We start from the raw sequence: 18,406 nt of genomic DNA, 5'->3' as shown, positions 1-18,406 counted from the left end.
CTATCACACATTATTTCTAAAACTGAACGACATTACATTATTTCTCAAACTTAACGGTACTACATAATTTCTAAAACTGAACACTAGTTATTTATGAAACTAAACACGAGTATTGCACTATTTCTAGAACTAAACACTATTTCTCATCTGTTTAGAGACATAACAACTACCGGTGAGTAGAAATCTGCCATTTTCATTTATTTTTTTTGGTAGAAAGGTAATGATAATAACCAACCCACCGTAATTACAGAGAAAGAGGTCAAATCACAATAAAAATACAAAATAGATATAGACCCCTAACCAAAGCCCAAAACAAAAGTTTTAGGCCAGAAACATATAAACCAAACAAAAACAAAAAAAACCCTACATTCTTGCAAGAACCGCCGCCGCCAAAGTACCGTCGAGATTTTGCCGCAAACCTCCAACTAGACGCCATAGGTCCAACCAACCAAATTTGCAAAATTGAAAGCAAAAATTGACTCCAATGACTTCCACCGAGCACCACAAAGATTGAACAACAACCACAAACCGAAGGAAGCTAGTGAAAGATAACCCTCCAGCTAGGGGTGGGTTCAAAAAACCGAAAACCGAAAACCAAACCGAACCGAGGCCGAAAAAAAACCGAACCGAATTGAACCGAACCGAAAAAAAATCATATATAAATACTAAAAAATACATGTTGCCGTCGAGGTTTGAACCCTTTCCCTACGGGTTGGGTTGGTTGTTGCAAGCCAACTTGATTGTAGGCTTTGTGTTGTTATAATTGTACTAGTAATTTATTTATAGGTTTCTTATGTTTAATGCTTTATAAAATTTCTTAACTTTACAAACCCTAGCTGTCACTCCCATTTCATTTCAGATCTCAAACACCTCTTTGTTCCGTCCGCTGCTTCCTCTTTGCCTTTGCTTCCTCTCTATCTCTCTCTCTCTCCCTCCCTCTCCCTCTACTTCCTCTCTTCCTCCAAATCACTCTCTCTCTAGTCTTCTCCTGTCCTCCTCGCGGATTCCTTCTTCCAAACCATGATTTTCCCTCGCCCTTTTCTAGATCCGACAAAAAGAGGAATTGAAAGAGCTTGCGACGATGATGGCTATATCGCTGCAACAAAGGTTGTGGTTTTATTTATTTGTCAGTAGGTTTTTAATTGTATGGTTACCCATTTGAAATTTATGTAATTTAAGGTGAAAAAGTTTGTATTTTTCTCTAAATATGTTTTGGAATTTTCTAGATCTATTGTGGACTTGACTATGAATTTGAATGTGGGCACTGGGCACGCGCTATTGAAGTCCGATTATGGTATTTAGAAGAACCCAATCGGTTTTTTTTTTTTTCGATTTGCATCGATCAGTTAATTTGTTGAGTTATTTCATGATTTTGTAAATTTTAAAGTTTTTGAATTTTGAATCCTGGCGATGTACATTTCCTTGAAGAATATATGTTTATGTATTTGCTTAACTTTTGAAAATTTGAATTCGTTCTGCTTGATCACAAGTAGTTGAATTACTTGAATATATTCAGGATTTTGAGGCTCTTAATTCTCTGATATATGAGAACTGGGAGGTTGATAGGTAGGTTCCTTCCATTTACATCATTTAAAAATAAAAATAAAAAACCGAAAAAAACCGAAACCGAAAAAAACCGAACCGAAAAAAAACCGAAAAAAAAATGAACCGAACCGAACCGAAATTTCGGTTTGGTTTCGGTTTTGGCAAAAAACCGAACCGTTTTGAACCGAACCCACCCCTACCTCCAGCAACAAAGCCATTGAAGGCAACTGAGCCACCAAAGACAAATCCATGGGAGGTGGTGGTGTGAACACGCAAGCCGGAGCTCTACACACTTCCCGAGAAAATTGCATCAAAATGCGTTGCTACATCTGTTTCTTTTGAAATTATAATCCTTGCAAATATATATATATTTTTTTTCTTGAATTTTTGTAATCTTTAGTACTTTTGTATTATGAGCCCTTGCAACTAGAAATTAAAATTCTCCATCTAATCCAACACCATTAAACACATAGACCCCGAAGTTAAAAAATGTCTATGCAACCTACAATCACAAGAGCTAAATTGCAAAGATGAAGACAAAAGATAGCACTACGAGGGAGAAAGCTTAAGTGGTGAAACGGTGACGGCATCGTTTCCCGTAAAGCCATATAAGAAAGAAAAAAAGAGTCGATTTCCAACCATTAATTAGTTGATATGTGTTGATGCAAAGAGTTTGAGAGAGAAACCCAAATGCAGATGGGAGATAGAAAGATATACAGGAGGAGGTAGACGAAGGAAAATGCTCTGCAATATCATTTCACGAGAAGAAAAGGTTGAAGTACGCTCACTCGCTTTGATAAGTATTTTTATTTTATTTTCTTTCTCGTTATTCTTATTATTAAATAAAGTTACTAGATAACCCTTTTTTTTTGTCAAATGGATAACACTTTTGATTAAAATTCAAAGTTTTGAAATATTTTTCATTAGGTTTTTTTAAAAGTAAACACTGATAACATGACCACCAAGTCACCCAAGAAAGTGGCTGCCAGTTTGGAGTTGATGTGATGTGGGAAAAAAAAAAGTATTGTTTTCAGAAGTAGGTATAGAGTTACTTTTGCTTACTGCTGTTTTGTACCAATGATTTTGACAAAAAACACTTTTTATTTCACTTACCAAACACAATTTTAGCCCCAACCGACACAATCCGATCGAAATCAAGGCATGTTGGCCATCGCGTGAGGCTGACGTAGCCATGTGCGCAATGCGGAAGTGATAGTATTATGTAAATGTGGGTGAACAAAAACCAAACTAGCTAATTTACACTAGACAAATATATAAGTGTGAGTGAAGGTATTTTTAAGTGTAAATACACATATTCAGAGCATAGGTAACCTAAGTGCAGTCCAGCAGGCTAAGTATTAATTATACAGATTATAAAATAAAGTTCCTACATTAATTGAAGTCTTTCAAAACCGCTGTAGAGTCCTCATAAGCCACCAACACGAACGTCTAACTAGAACCTGGAGGGGCGCAAAACAGAAAACGTGAGTGGGCAAAAACAAAGCTTTTTAAAACCATTTCTCTTTCCAAAAATAATAACCCCTCACCGTAAAACCCGTATAATTTCCCAAAAAATAGTAATACATCCGTATGTAGAAATCATGCTCAAGAGTAGTGAAAACCAAGTATATGCCATGTCAAGTATCTCAGCAATGAAATAAGTCATCCAGGTGAAATAATTCAATGTAAACTGATATGTCAGTCGGAGTCACCTAACGTGACCTGTACGGCTGAGCCCATAGCTCATCTATCAATTTCTGCAAACCAGTCGAAACCACCTAATGTGGCCTGTACGACAGGCTGGGTGTAAATAGATACGGTCAAGTGCTACGATCATGTGAAGGCTGTGTGAAGTATCGCAAGTCACCTATGAGTCAAAACCACCTAGTGTGGTATGTATGACAAGCTGGCACCTGCCTTGGATCCAAGGTGAGCATGTGGTGCGGGAGGTGAACGATCACGTGAAGGCTAAGCCCTGGCCTCGGGCCAAGCACTGACACCGAGGTGCAAGATAATGAGCACTAAATGCATCTAAACATAACCATACATACTGCAATTACTATCATCAATATGCACTCACCTGAAACTTACCTTGGCATCCGCAACGTCATGCAATAATATGCATATCTATACTAATGGCATTTAAAAACGTAAATCCATTTAAAACCATTTTTGGGAAAATGTAAAACATATATACGTATATATAGAAAACCAAAAGCCCACTCACTGGTATGTAGCAGGGTCGTAACCCCTGAGTCTCGCCTGGCTACGCTCATCCTCTGGAAACGTCTCACCTATATGCGAAACAACTAATTTAACGTTAATTTTAAGCACATAACCAAAACCGTGTAATAACTTCTCATAAGTTGCTCAATTTCGGGTGTTTGAATATACCATCGTGGCCAACTCAACACCATGAGCATCCCTATATTTTTAGAAAAAAATTCTGGTGTCTCACATGCCCTCACGCAGCGTGCCAGGCACGTGCCTACGCCACAAGTTACGTAGGATTATGGACCCTACCGTTAACCTTTGATCTACGGTTGATTTTTGGTCAATGGGTGACAAATCATTTTAGAACGTCCTTGGGGATGTGTTTTATGTAAGTTATTGATGCGAGAATTATACGCGCACAAATTAAACCCTCTTTTTGACAATTGTAGTATAAGTATAAGTAGGGAGAACGACCGGGGATTAGGAGGGATTGTTAACCACTTGGATTTGAACTTCAAAAACGTAAAAACAAGTTTAAAACACTATACTAAACTCGAAAAATGCAAAACTTAAAAGTAAGAAAGATTAAGACTAAAACTTAAACAAAATAAAGGGGGATTGGATTTGGACGAATTTTAAAGTAAAATGGAAACTTGGAAATAAAAACAAATTATAAAAATGAATGTGACGGAAATGAATGGATGGGATGGCTAGCTAAGGGGTTCATCTCCATACATGTTATACTTGCATATAAAACGAATCTAATTGCTTTTCAATAAACCATGAATTCTCAACGCTCCGGGTTAATTAGGTCCGCTTAAATTAACCGTCAAGTTTTCCTTAAGTTAATGAATTGGATGATTGCATACGACAACCCAAAGCATTCCTCACAAGTTCCCTACATGAATTGCATAATAGAGATACAAGCAAGAATCATTAAGCATCATGAAAACTATAAGTGTTGACGAGGCATTTGTTACTATGATTGCATGAAACTTATGCCAAGAATTTGTTTAACGCGATTGTTTATAAGCAACCTCCACTACTTGTGAATATAAGTTCATAACTATTACGTGAAACTCACTTATATTCTAGCGTCAAATTCATGCATGAAAATTAAGCGTCGACTCTCAATAAACATACATAAATAGGTTATCAATCAAATAGTTAAACAAATTGAATTCACAACTTATGAAACGTAATTAGAAGTACTCAAATCATAATGCAAGCATAAACATATATTTCGAATCACCCCCTAGCTAAAGGGGGTTTAGTTCCTCATACGTACAAAACAAAGAGAATTGAAATTAAACATTGAAATCGAAGAAACGCCTAAACATTCCAACAACTCAAACTTGAATTGTATGAACGTTTAGGCCCTCTTCTCTTCCTCTTCTTTGTAGCATAAGGTCTAGGTATAATTGGTTGGGGGGATGGAAGTGTTGGGGAATTATGGAAATGGATGAGAAGTGGTGGAAATGGAAGATGGTTTTTGGATTCTAAGGGAGAGAAACTCACGGCTAGGAGAAGAAAATGGAAGTGTTTGTGGTGTGTTGTGTTGTGAATGAGATGAGATGCATGATGAAGAGTTAATAAATAATGCATGTAGGGTTAGGAAATAAAATCATAACTTAAAGGGGGGATGATTAAAGGGTGTGGCTAGGTTGGAAAGGTGTGGAAGATGGATGGAATTAGGGGGAATGCATGGCAATGATGGGGAGTTCTTTGGTGATGAATGCAATGATGAAGAGTGAATAAATAATGCATGTAGGGTTAGCTAGGTTGGCTTTGTTTGGGTGCATGTGAGTTAAAGAGGGAGAATGTGGTGAAATGATGAAGTAGGAAGGTGGAAATGCATGTGAATGCATGTGAGTGCATGTGTGTGTGAATGGGTGTTTCTTGATGGTTTTGGGGTTGTGATGCATGTGAATGCATGTGGCTAAGGCTTGTTGATTGGGCTAGAGGTTTTGCATGGCTCAAAGGATTGTTTGATTGGGCTAGGCCCTTTGTTTTATGTCCAAAGTGCATACAATGCTTTCAAATTCGTCCAATACTTTGGCTCCAAAAATATGCTATCCATTCCAAGCCCAATTTTGCTCCAAAATGCTCCAAAATGCATCTTTTTGCTTCCTTAGCCATATGAACCTAAAAACACACGAAAATGGCTTAAACTACTAAAACAACTATGAATTAACAACATAGATGCACGAAAACAAGCTAAGTAAGTCGCCTAAATATGCTCCTATCAAATTCCCCCACACTTAGTTTTTGCTAGTCCTCGAGCAAAACAAAATAATAACAAACAAACAAAACGACACTAAACAAGTAAAACACAACCTAAACCTTCCAACAACCGTCTTAGGGATTTCCAATGCACATGACATGTTAAAAATCATCATTCCCACAGATTTTAGTCATCTTCACACTTAAGTACATTCTTAATCATAGTCACCACATACTATTTCACAATTAAGCATTTAAAACCATGTTTTGAATGTAGTAACATGCCTTGGAGAATTTGCTCAATTCCTTACAAGATATGCACTCGATTTTCACTCAGATTTTCTAACTACACACCCTAATCTCGTCATATATGAGAAGATTGATGTAAACATGAAAACGAACACTCACATATATGTATCACAAAGAAAGCAATTTCTGGAGTTAATAAGCATGTTTAGATATGATCTCATGAATGGAATGCTACTACTTAGACGCGAGAACCAGTGACACCATATGCTCATACCAAATTCAAACTCCACAATTGAAATGCACAACACTCAAGATAGAAGTCAAGGGTTGTAACGGGGCTTGGGATATTGGTTCACAAAGAAAGGTAGGGATAAACAAAAGTTCTTTAAACAATAGCAAGCAAAGTAATGAAATTAAGGCTTAGAATTCACTTGGCATGCAGAAATCAACTTTTAGACATAAGGGGGAGATTCAACAACTCTTAGGGCCTAATTTATTGTTTTGGGCCCTTACTTCAACCAACAATACTTTTCAACTCTTTTTTTTTTTTTTTTTTTTTTTTTTTTTTTTTTTTTTTTTTTTTTTTTTGTCTTTCTTTCTTTCTTTTTGGGCCGTGCCTATGGCACATCAACTTACATAAACACTCTTTCCCCCACACTTATTTTCTGCATTACCTTAATCAAAAGGAATTCATTGCTTACTATGCTTCAAGAACAAGGGTAAGGACGGTCATATTCTAGGTTAGGTGAGGATAAAGTGGGTTAACAAAGAACATGGGCTAACACGGCTCAACGGGGGTAAAACTTACAACATATACGAAATATGGGAAGTGAGGCTATTTGGCTATGGTGGCAACTACACAACTTCATCTTGATATATGTTATGCAAATCAATAACATGCTTTGAATGAAATGGGCATGAGTTCTAGCATTTGGAACTATATGATGAAACGCATTCTAAGTAGTAACCAAGCAAAGAATAATGAGATCATGCAACGACTTTAGAAAACAAGAAATCACAGATTCTACTCTCCAAAGAATGTTATAGGCTCAAGTCTCTCAGGGTTGTAGCGTTTGTTTGAGTTCCTTCCTTCAAGCATGTTACAAAAACTAATTTTTCTTTTATGATTGCATGTGAAGTCATACATTATAACCATAACCAAGCATATACCAAGAGTAAATCAAACTTTTCTCTATGTTTATAACTCTTTTCAACAGTCATGCAATTAGAAACCAAATCCTTATCATTGTGTTGGAAGGTGACCTACGACACAAAAACGACTCAAAACACTCTTTTTAGGTTTTTCAAAACATGTTTTTCAAATTTTTATGTGATTTTTGAATTTTTAAGTCAAAACACACTAAACACACTTAAAAACAGCAAGAAACAACATTTGAAGTTATGGTGGATAAAACCCTACGAATTTGCATCAAAACACTTTAGTAACTCCCCCACACTTAAATCAAACATTGTCCTCAATGTTTTAAGCTTAAAACCACACTAAACACAAGCAAACATATAAACAGCAACTAAACATACTAAATATGGCAGAATGTATCTAACAAAGAGAAGAGTTTAGAGATGCAAATCTGGTTATGGAGTGTTCGTTCCATCTTCTCCTTGGTGATTGCAGTGAGGCTTCATCTTGAGTTTTTCCACAGGCTACTCTTGAACTGAGCTGGAGATTCTTTTGGTTTCCTCCGATCGTTGATTTTCCTTTGTGCTACCCTTTTGGTCTCCCCCGAAGGTCTTGAGCTTCCTCCTTTTATCTGTTTCTTTGTTCAATCTCTCCAATTCGTATTGAAGAGGGTTAGAGGATAGCTCAGCAAAGCTAGGTAAGCAACCAGGGAATAGAGTCCAGATAGACTCCAAGTGCCGGCTGATTGCTTCTTTCACTTTGCCATGCAAGTAATATCAAGGACAAAGGAAAAGACAGGGAAAGAGCATGATATGAGATACCTTTGCTTTCGCCCTTGATGATATGAGATACCTTTGCTTTCGAAGAGGCAGCGAATGAATCCACATGCTTCGATCCACCGTTTCCTCTTTCTCATTCGTACTGCAGGCATTTGGTATCTTCTTTGGGGGATACATCCATGTTTGAAAGTGTGTTCTCAAGAGAAGGAGAAATCTGAGCATGTTTGAGAGGGTTGGTTGCAGCTTACATTTTCGGTCGAGAAGGAAAGTTATGTGCTTCTGGGTGTATGCCTTGCCATGAATGTTGATGTATATAGGAATTGTAATGGCAAATGGCAGTGCGGATGCGGCAATGTCTCCCACGCGTCTTCTGAAAAGCCGGGAGCTTTTGACAAAGTGGCACGCGTCTTCTGAAAAGCCGGGAGCTTTTGACAAAGTTGCACTCGCTTTCTGGAAAGCCGGGAGCTTTCGGCTTTGTCACCCACGTTTGTCGGCTAAAGTGTGCAGCTGATTTCTCGCCTTCCACGTGTCTTCTGAAAAGCTGGGAGCTTTTGACAAATTTGCACACGCTTTCTGAAAAGCCTGGATTGCGTCTGAAGAGCTGGCGATCTTTACGCCGGGAAATCCGGTTTTGAAGAGTGGTGTCTCTTCATTTCTGAATCGGTGAACGCATCTCCTTTAATAGAGGTGATCGATCACCTCTATCTGCACACTTTGAAGACTTCCCAAAAATCATCTTCGGCCCGTCGAGATTTTCCTCCATCCAACCCTTTTCTTTTAACTTCTTGAACAATGGCTAGCTCATCCAACCCATCGAACATTTGCTTAGATTTGAGTCTAAGCAGTGACCCGGTCGCGCCTCGTCAAGGTAAGGTATGGTGTCCGTCTTTCTTATCTTCCCATGGCCCTCTTACAGATGAGGACTCTGTGATGACGGATCCCACAACGGCTACGATAGTGGCTCGGAACCTCCTCACTCCCAAAGACAGTCAGCTGCTTTCAGAACGGTCCGATGAGTTGGCCGTTCAAGAATCCCTGGCTCTGAGTGTTCAGTGCGCTGGCTCTGTGTCCAACATGGGCCAACGCCTTCTTGCTCGCTCCCGTCAGGTTGAATCCTTGATGGCGGAGGTGGAGAGTCTTAAGCAGGAGATCAAACAGCTTAAGTACGAGAACCGAAGCTTGCACATGCTTGCCAACAATTATTCTACAGGCATGAAGAGGAAGCTTGATGAGCTTGATGACCGTCAACAACTTGCGGCTTTCTTCCAGAGGCATCTTTTTCCTGGGTCATCCAGCGTTCCACCAAGGTTTGGGGCCTTGAATGATCTATCTTCGGTGCCTCCCGCTCCGATGCCTCTTGCTCCAATGCCTTCTGCTCCAATACCTCTTGCTCCGAGACCTCCTGCTCCGAGACCTCCTGCTCCGAGAGTGTTGCCACGTAGTGGGGCCTCACGTACACAACCTTTGTGAAGACTCCATCTTTCTGCCATGTTTAGATACAATCATAATTTATCGAAAAATCAATGAACAAACTTTGTTTTATTTACTGTATTGGGTTGCCTCCCAAGTAGCGCTTTCTTTTACGTCTTGTAGCCGGACGAAGAACACAATCATGCCTTAATGGAACCCACGGCATGGAGTTGATCATTGAATGGATGATGATACTTGAAATGTCCCGGCAATGGTTGAATTTCAAGAGTGGGTGCCCTAATCATTGACATCAACAACATATTAGTCAAAAACGACTTTGGATTTTGAGTTGGTGGCTTACCTACATGCTCCAATAAGAACTTAAGTACATCATCCACGAAATGCTTCTCAAAACATTCAAGAATTGGATCTTTGTATGGAGTGGAATAGAGGTCTGTCCTAAGATCCATGTAAACTCTTTCACCAAATTGGATTTGAGTAGGTGCCTGCAATGAAGAATGTAACACACGATTAATTGAAGTGGGAATTGGAATTTGAGTTGGTGGCTTACCTATGGGCTGCAATATTGGCTCTAAAGTCGCAGCACATTCAACAAATGCACAAGGGATGTTTTCATTCAGATTGGACATTCTGAAGGTTGTGGCTGTGTGATCCACTCCAATTTCCTCCTTGATGAATTCAAGATGCTCCTCAACCACTTTTTCCTCGTGAATTGTTGGAAAGGTGTCCAAGATGTCTTTCTTCCCCTCATCTTTCATGGATTGCATGAACCTGCCAGGGAAGGGTGCATTTGGGGGAACAAAGTTAGAAATAATTAAATTTGGAACAACCTTACTTGAATGGGGTGGTGTAGGAATATTGGGAGGTTGCGGCAAGGGTTGTTCTTCCCTTGCCGTGCCTTGTGCATCCTCCTCCTCTTCGAGCAGTAGCAATTCATCCATGGGCTCATCTTCAACCATTTGTTCTTGAATTTGTTCCATGCATTCTGCATTCTGCCTAAATTGACTGTTCCACTCAGCCAACTTTTTTGCTTGATAGAAATCCTCAATTGGTCGCCAAAATGCGTCTTGTTGAAATGGTTGAGCTTCCCTGCCCTGCTCCACAGAATTCAGTTGTTGAATAACTTCCTTATAATAATTTGATATACCTGAATTTGGATGTGAAGATTGAGGGGAAGGCTGTGGTGGTGCATATGAATCCTCATATGGTTGCCAATATGTTTCTTGGTGAGTCTCCTTAGCTTGATTTTGTGAACCCTGCACCAAAGAGTTTAATTCATTAAGAATTTGATTATAATCTATTGACGAACCTGAGTTTGGTTGGGCATATTGAATATGAGGTTGTGGTGGATGCATAGACGTTGAATAGAACTCCTCATAAGGCTGCCAATATCCTTCTTGTTGAATATGTTGAGGTTCCCACCATATAGAGTTTGAATGATCACTCCAATTGGAATTGTAAGTATTGGAAAACACGTCGTTCCTTGATTGATTATGATCAAATGTACCAACTCTTTGCGTTTGGTACTCTTCCATAAGCTGTGACAAAAGAGAAGCACTATCAAGTGCCATGTCTTGCGTCTAAAATAAAACTAAAAATATATACACACAAACGAAAATAAAACAATCCAAGAGATTAGCAAAGTTGCTAATCCCCGGCAACGGCGCCAAAATTTGATGCGAGAATTATACGCGCACAAATTAAACCCTCTTTTTGACAATTGTAGTATAAGTATAAGTAGGGATCGTTCTGGACCGGGGATTAGGAGGGATTGTTAACCACTTGGATTTGAACTTCAAAAACGTAAAAACAAGTTTAAAACACTATACTAAACTCGAAAAATGCAAAACTTAAAAGTAAGAAAGATTAAGACTAAAACTTAAACAAAATAAAGGGGGATTGGATTTGGACGAATTTTAAAGTAAAATGGAAACTTGGAAATAAAAACAAATTATAAAAATGAATGTGACGGAAATGAATGGATGGGATGGCTAGCTAAGGGGTTCATCTCCATACATGTTATACTTGCATATAAAACGAATCTAATTGCTTTTCAATAAACCATGAATTCTCAACGCTCCGGGTTAATTAGGTCCGCTTAAATTAACCGTCAAGTTTTCCTTAAGTTAATGAATTGGATGATTGCATACGACAACCCAAAGCATTCCTCACAAGTTCCCTACATGAATTGCATAATAGAGATACAAGCAAGAATCATTAAGCATCATGAAAACTATAAGTGTTGACGAGGCATTTGTTACTATGATTGCATGAAACTTATGCCAAGAATTTGTTTAACGCGATTGTTTATAAGCAACCTCCACTACTTGTGAATATAAGTTCATAACTATTACGTGAAACTCACTTATATTCTAGCGTCAAATTCATGCATGAAAATTAAGCGTCGACTCTCAATAAACATACATAAATAGGTTATCAATCAAATAGTTAAACAAATTGAATTCACAACTTATGAAACGTAATTAGAAGTACTCAAATCATAATGCAAGCATAAACATATATTTCGAATCACCCCCTAGCTAAAGGGGGTTTAGTTCCTCATACGTACAAAACAAAGAGAATTGAAATTAAACATTGAAATCGAAGAAACGCCTAAACATTCCAACAACTCAAACTTGAATTGTATGAACGTTTAGGCCCTCTTCTCTTCCTCTTCTTTGTAGCATAAGGTCTAGGTATAATTGGTTGGGGGGATGGAAGTGTTGGGGAATTATGGAAATGGATGAGAAGTGGTGGAAATGGAAGATGGTTTTTGGATTCTAAGGGAGAGAAACTCACGGCTAGGAGAAGAAAATGGAAGTGTTTGTGGTGTGTTGTGTTGTGAATGAGATGAGATGCATGATGAAGAGTTAATAAATAATGCATGTAGGGTTAGGAAATAAAATCATAACTTAAAGGGGGGATGATTAAAGGGTGTGGCTAGGTTGGAAAGGTGTGGAAGATGGATGGAATTAGGGGGAATGCATGGCAATGATGGGGAGTTCTTTGGTGATGAATGCAATGATGAAGAGTGAATAAATAATGCATGTAGGGTTAGCTAGGTTGGCTTTGTTTGGGTGCATGTGAGTTAAAGAGGGAGAATGTGGTGAAATGATGAAGTAGGAAGGTGGAAATGCATGTGAATGCATGTGAGTGCATGTGTGTGTGAATGGGTGTTTCTTGATGGTTTTGGGGTTGTGATGCATGTGAATGCATGTGGCTAAGGCTTGTTGATTGGGCTAGAGGTTTTGCATGGCTCAAAGGATTGTTTGATTGGGCTAGGCCCTTTGTTTTATGTCCAAAGTGCATACAATGCTTTCAAATTCGTCCAATACTTTGGCTCCAAAAATATGCTATCCATTCCAAGCCCAATTTTGCTCCAAAATGCTCCAAAATGCATCTTTTTGCTTCCTTAGCCATATGAACCTAAAAACACACGAAAATGGCTTAAACTACTAAAACAACTATGAATTAACAACATAGATGCACGAAAACAAGCTAAGTAAGTCGCCTAAATATGCTCCTATCAGTTACGAGTTCTATTGACAAGAATTTTGAGATGTGATTGAATATTTGTTCTAGGTGATGATGATTGTTCGTGACGTCTCAATATTTGTGCTAGAGAATGGTGGCGTGGACTCCAGGTGAGTGGATCTTTTCCTTTTTATCATGTGTGTGTATATATATATATGTATGTATGTATGAATGATAGTTCCCACAAATGCTTTTGAATTGATTCATGCACTTCATGCCATGTCTAAAGTGTGTGATATTTTAAATATTGCATTATTATGATGTGTGTTAAGTTAAAGTTGCTATGGAGGCAGGTAAGTTCATGTAAGTTATTATGTGATTGAATTGGTTGTATTACATTGGCTTGCATACATTTATTTAGAGCTCATCATGGCTGCACCTTGGTGTTAGTGCTCCCGCCCCGGGCCAGGGCCAGGGCCAGCCTTCATGTGATCGTTCACCTCTCGCACCGCACGATCACCTTGGATCCAAGTCTGGTGTCAGCCTCTCGTACAGACCACAATAGGTGGTTCCGACTTGTAGGTGACCTGTGATTTATCACACAGCCTTCACGTGATCGCATCTCTTGAGTGTACATATTTACACCCAGCCTTGTCGTACATACCACAATAAGTGGTTCTGACTCATGTGCTAGCATATATTGATGAGCTATAGGTCCAATCGTATAGGTCACGTTAGGTGACTTTGACTTGCATACTATTTTATATTGATTTCACACCTGGCTTACATCTTTTAGTGCTGAAACGTTATGACATGGCATACTTCAATTTTCACTAGCTTTGTGCATTGGTTTTCCATACGTATGTAGTATTATTTTCTGGAAACTATATGGGTTTTATAGCAAGGGGTTATATCATTTTCAAAAGGTATTTATTAAAACCTTATTTTTAGGCCCACTCACCCTTGTTTTTCATCCCTCCAGGTTTTAACGACTGAACATTTGTATCGACGAGGATTCTTAGCAAATCTTAATATAGGTGGCTACCTCTGAAGGTATAATTCTTACCCACTTTACTGTGCTTTACTTATGCTTTGATGTCACCTGTGAAATGGGTTCATTGCCGTTCATCAGCGCACTCTTGTCTTTAGGCACTTTTAGGTTTAAATTTATTCACATTTTCCACACCACTATACTTTATGGCTTCGTCACCTTCCAGGTGCCGGCCAGCACAGCTCGATTCGGAGTCTTAGTGGACATTCCGGGTCGAAGTGTGTCACTAGCTTTTTAAAAAAATCTGTCTTTTAAATAATTTTAGCAATGTCAAACTAGCCTGTAAGAGCATCTCCAGTGAGGGGCTCTATATGGGGCTGGAAAAGTGGTGGATATAGCCCATTTTAGAGCTCCGAGGAATTTTTAGGGCATTATAAAAGAATATCTCCCAATGAGAGGCTATATCTTTCAGGCTCTGTATGAGGCTATATATATAATTATGTAGTAATTTGATTAAGTGATGATTTATTTATTTTATTTATTTTTTATTTATTTTATTTATTTATTTTTGTGTTAGCTTTTCTTAAGTTAATTTTTGGACATGCTATCTTAAATTTTTTTTTTTATGAACCCTTCAACCTAAATAGTTTAAATTGTGACAAAGTTAGATTTTATCACTTATAAATCGTTCGTTGGATTAGATTCTCTTATCTCAATCTCATTCGTTGAAAGAAGCAAACCCAACTTCGCCCTCTGAAATAATTTGATTTTCACGTATAACACAACAATTTACCTAGCACCAATTGGTAAATTAGTATCATACAATTTTGAAAAAAATTATTTGAAAATTTCACCCATCAATGCCCATGAACGTTAAATCAATTTGAAATTTTAATTCTTATGGAATTTAAAACAATCATTAATTAGCTAAATTGAGAGAAAAATAAGAAAAAAGAATTAAAAAAAATAATAATAAAAGGAGAGTATGAGTGTATTCGCAAGTGGAGGGAGAGTGATAAAATTTTGCTCACATGGGTTATTACTTTTTTTGTGGGACCTATTGTTTTTTGGGGCTAGATGTAGCCCGATTTTATGCTACCCAAGAAATGAAGTTGCTAGCCCTAGTGGTGGATCTAGCCCCATTTTCCAGCTCATTGGGGATGAAATTTCTCGCTAAGGCTAGAAATGTGGTAGCCTCATGGAGGATAATGAAGGAAGATTTGTGAAAAACAAGTTCATTTGAGCAACATCAACAACATGCAATTAACAATTAAAAGGCGGAATCATGTTTATATGCACTCAAAAACAAAACTTAACCCATGAACTTCAAAGCCTAGTAGATAGGTGAACCAAGACTCAACTCAAAACAAAGTGAGTTGAGAAATCAATACCTTTGTAGATTCCTCTTTGCATAAGCAAAGGCTAATCACCCAAAGAGAGGGCCTTCATTCCTTGCATCTTAGATCCATGGATTTGGATGGATGAAAAGGTTTCTTCAAGTTCCCAAAATTGAGAACCTCTAAGTCTCCACACCAAGGTAAGATTGAAGAAGAAATGAGTGACCTTGAGGAAGTAAGATTGCTAGATGTTTTCCTCAAGGATGGCCGGCCACTTCTAGAGAGAAAGGAGAGTTTGTGTTTCTCCAATTTCCCCAAAAACAACCCTTAATGAATTTTGGCTATTAAGTCACACTTATACCTTAATTCATTTGAGTGGCAAACTTGTAAATAAGTCAAAACCCACTCCTTCTCTAACATGGCCGGCCTTAGGGATTTATTGGGCTATTTGGGCCTTTGTGAATCATTATTCATTAAGTTGTCATACAACTTAAGTCAATGGACTTGACGTTCGAAGCCCATTGGGCCTTAAGGTCCAAAACTATCCCGAGGTCTTTTAACGAACTTATTCGTTTGATTAATAATCATATTAATTAATCCTTGCCATAAATAATTAAACCATTTAATTATTCTTACTCATCTCCGTTGAATCTTCAATCTCTACCTTACACGGTGTACGATCCATTAGGTTCCTTTTAGCGAGGCAGTGGGCGATTCAAACTCTTTCAAATCGATTGTGAATTGAAACTTACTTTCAATTCTCCCGTTAGTGATAATACACTTTTAGGGCTTCCACAAACCATGGTTGACGCCTAACAGCATGTCATGGTTACCCAAGCTAATCAGAAGAGGTGGAGAACCTATTCAGTTTTAGGATTACAAATGCAATACGGTCTTTCTCTAATACAATACTCTCGACCACATTGTTTGGTTTGATAGTTTATTCATGTCTACTATCCAATGTGAGTCTTGTGCTTATATGATTACCTTGAATGTGATTTGGAACACATTCCTAAATCTCATTCATACTTTGGCCAAAGATTCAAAATCATATCATAGAGTATTCTCCCTCAAACAGTTTGAAGGTTAGAGATCCCTTGTTGCGCATTCACTTGCCTCCATGGCTAAGTGGCTTAACCCCAACGATGCCATGGACACCCTCATGATGGAGTGACTTTGACATAATCAAAGATTAAGGACCTAACCACAAGACAACTGTGATGCCTCAGGTCAAAAGACTAATTTGCATTATCCCAACCATGAGTTCTCATGTGACATGAATATGGGAACTCTTCGTTGATCATGTTCAGTGAACTCATTCTCTATTGAGCACTTACGTACTTGTCTTGATGTCACACACACCAATGACTCGAGACTAGTCACTCTCCCTGAGAGAAGACATAGCACGTACTGATCTTAACGGACTGTCAATGCCCAATTGACAATCCTATGATCAGGAACGTTTAGGATGTGTCAACGAAAGAATGGACTCATGAATCTAACTTCTTTAGATCGCATTCTTCCAATCACATATTCCTTGGACTTATCGCTTAAGCATATAACATTTATATGAGACGGCTCAAACAATAATGTTTGCCCTTTACATTTAAACTACATTAGTTTGAAATGTCCGTAAAGTATCATCATATGATTGGTTTTAGGGCACATTTCCAACAATCTCCCACTTGCACTAGAGCCAATCAGCTTGTTCATCAGTGATGATACCTCTTCTGTAATTCATTTCATAAATGGCTGAGTAGTAGGCCTAAACAATGGATATCTATATGTTATCCATAGAAGCAACCTTGAGAATAACGACGTCACCATTATACATGATTCTCAATCATGTGGTTCAGTCTCTCATTTGAGTTCGGACCTTGATGAGACCTTGATTCCCTGGCTTGAGCTATCGCCCCATTAGTGTCATACACTTTCTGGTTGGAACCGAATGGAGAGTTCATGAATGAACTTTCCCATCCAAACAACAATGTTGTAAGCTTCTATATGGCAATATATTTTGCATACATGATGGAACACATTAAAGTCATTTACTTTTAACGTTTCCACCCAAATATCTCTTTAGTCATAATAAAGAGATATCTCATTATCACTTCATTCATAATGAAGAGATATTCTATGATGGATTAGATTCATAATCTAATACATTTACGCTTCCATTACGTTACTCTAATTCTTCCTCATTCTTGAGGAATCCATCCTTAGTATTTCTTAAATACTTAAGGATTCATTTGACAGTTTTCCATGGTTCTGATCCTGGGCTTGCACTGATATCATCTTGTACCGTTCTAGGTACAACTTATATCAATGTTTTCATACAATATGAAATACATAAATCACCTTTCTGCGTATGCATAAAGGATTCTATTTACGCATTATTTCTTTGGGAGTCAAAGGGTACATTCCCTTTGAGAAGAACAACTTTCTAGTCTCACTAGAATTGTCATTCTAATTGAAGTTTATCATCATATGAGAAACTTCCTAGCATCTCTTGTCTATTTTAGGGATTGACATAATCCAATTATATCTTGAAATCTATCATTATAGATTTCCATCCCATGTATATAGACTATGTCTCCCATATACATTCTATCATTATAGAATGTTTAAAGTCATAACTTTAACGATGAAGAATTCCTTTCATTTTCAAAATATATATCATGTATATATATATTCAAATTTAGGAATATGATCAACTCCCACTAATCTTTTGTAAACCTAGTAAACAAAAGATTCATTTACATCTTTATGAGAAATCAAACATTTGATCTTTTCTCATAAGACGCTTATAGCTCCCACTAGCTTGCTAAGATCCATGATGGATGGATCTCTACAACTAACCTGTCTTGTGATTTATTGTTTTAGACATATATTATCAAGACTATCTTAATAATGGCTTCGGAAACCCATATTATGTCCAAACCATTCAACTGAGACGGTTTATAAATCCTTCTGGACTACCTTGGAGCTTGTGGTATAGGAACTAGGTTGTCTTAGAAGTATATAT

The 18,406-nt window shown here is 37.9% G+C and overlaps 1 long non-coding RNA gene across 1 annotated transcript; it reads left to right on the top strand.

Annotated features, from left to right (window-relative positions):
- Positions 1 to 850: 850 nt before the first annotated feature.
- LOC148691599 (uncharacterized) lies at positions 851 to 1,483 on the top strand. Its single transcript, XR_015954581.1, has 2 exons — positions 851 to 1,107; positions 1,227 to 1,483. It is a non-coding gene; the product is annotated as an uncharacterized LOC148691599 (long non-coding RNA).
- Positions 1,484 to 18,406: the final 16,923 nt, after the last annotated feature.

Source organism: Pyrus communis, chromosome 13, assembly GCF_041283825.1.
Source record: "Pyrus communis isolate YQ-2024b chromosome 13, ASM4128382v1, whole genome shotgun sequence".
Classification (NCBI taxonomy): Eukaryota; Viridiplantae; Streptophyta; class Magnoliopsida; order Rosales; family Rosaceae; genus Pyrus; species Pyrus communis.
This window is presented reverse-complemented; position numbering and strand designations above follow the sequence as displayed.